The sequence below is a fragment of the Sinocyclocheilus rhinocerous genome, unplaced genomic scaffold, assembly GCF_001515625.1.
Source record: "Sinocyclocheilus rhinocerous isolate Xijiao unplaced genomic scaffold, SAMN03320098_v1.1 scaffold478, whole genome shotgun sequence".
Classification (NCBI taxonomy): Eukaryota; Metazoa; Chordata; class Actinopteri; order Cypriniformes; family Cyprinidae; genus Sinocyclocheilus; species Sinocyclocheilus rhinocerous.
Genome location: NW_015651483.1, coordinates 1,587,329 through 1,589,081, shown reverse-complemented (window position 1 = coordinate 1,589,081; position 1,753 = coordinate 1,587,329). Strand labels below are relative to the sequence as shown.

The 1,753-nt window shown below is 29.8% G+C and overlaps 1 pseudogene; it reads left to right on the top strand.

Annotated features, from left to right (window-relative positions):
- Positions 1-1,753, top strand: part of LOC107712880 (5'-AMP-activated protein kinase catalytic subunit alpha-2-like) — a 19,617-nt pseudogene that overhangs the window by 9,946 nt on the left and 7,918 nt on the right.

The window sequence follows — 1,753 nt, the reverse complement described above, 5'->3', positions numbered from 1 at the left end:
CATAAGTTTAAAAAATAAATAAATAAATAAATAAATAAATATATATATATATATAATATAAAAAAAGAAAAAAGAAAATACCCATTGTAAGGAGTAGGTCAGAGTATAGTCAAATTTTGGATTGTATAAAATAAGAAATGTAGTAGTTAATTGCCTCTTATTTGTCTGATTAGCATTTAATTGATTACACATTCAAGAAAGCATCTGTAATTGGTTTGTAAAAGGTGTGTTTTATGCATGTTTGAGCAGTTAATCATTTTGCAAAGCAGTTGGTTCAGTTGACTCAGAATCTAAAAAAACTCTGTTTCTCCCATCACTACTTTAAAGTCTGTTTTTGTGAATAAATCAAGAAACCAAAACCAAGAGCAGAAGCACAAGGAATAAAACTCACCAACAAGAGTCCAACAAGATACTGACAATGAGCTAGACAAACACAAGAGCTAATTGGATAATAAGGCACAGGTGAACGCAGAGGAAACAGGAACAAGACAGAACTACAAACTAAAAGTCACAACAAAAGTGTAAAGACAATCAAATGCATTTAAATTGTACATTTGGAGGAAATGTGTAGAATGACTCAGCTACATTTTATGCATTGCATTTCTTGTTCAGCGCATTGGCTCATTTCAGGATTGTTCTGATCAGAAGTTAAGGAGATAGTGACAGAATAACCCTTTTATCTACTCATGTCTCAATCTCTCACTCTACTTCTTCTCCACTCTCACTTATTCCCCCTGTTTCTAATCATAATGCAATCAGTGTGTTATTGTATTCTGGACACATTCCATGTTGAGCCCCTGCTGTGCTTCTGTGCTGTGTTTCTCTGTGTATTTGCTCTGTTTTATTGCAACGTGTTCTGTTCTCTCCTTTTATCATTCTAATTCGATGATTGGATTCTGTAAAATTGCATTATGTTTATTTAAAATCACATCAGGTATCCCAGACTCTTTGAGTATTCTCCATATTAAACCCCTCTGAGGAATACAGGCCTTGTCCTTCTCTACTGCTGTTTGAAAGGCTGTCTCCCATTATAAGGGCTCTTCTGTTGAATATAAACAGGAACAATAACAAAGCAGACCGCCAGTATGTGTCCCTGCAGAAATTATGATCAGCATTTCTGACCTTTATCTACATTTCTGTTTCTAAGAAGAACTGCAGTGCAATACTCCTGCTGATGGTCATGCTTATTGTCTTGTATTGTTATCCAATATATTTGAGTTATAAAGAGATGTTTTCATAGAGTAAGCCTGGCCTTATTATTATTATTAGGCTATTATTATTACAAACACTGTGAAATATAAACATATAATTTTACAGATTTTCAAAAATTATAATTTTTATTATAAGCAACATATTGCAACTTATTTGTTACGTGTCAGCATTAAATTAAATGAATTATTAGTTATTGAAATAATTGTAACTTAAAATTTAATATAGCAACATGCTTATGTACTACTAGTGAAGAATTTAAATTCAATTCAACTCAATTAAATTAACAAATAATTAATGATATATATATATATATATATATACACACACACACACACACACAGGTGTATGTATATATTATATATTATGTATATATTACGATTAATTGTGATTAATCACATCTAAAATAAACGTTTTTTTTACATAAGATATGTATGTGTACTGTGTATATTTATTATGTATATTTAAATACACACACATGCATGTATAAAAAATAGGTTATTTTTATATATTTATTTATAATATAAATTATATGAATATAAAT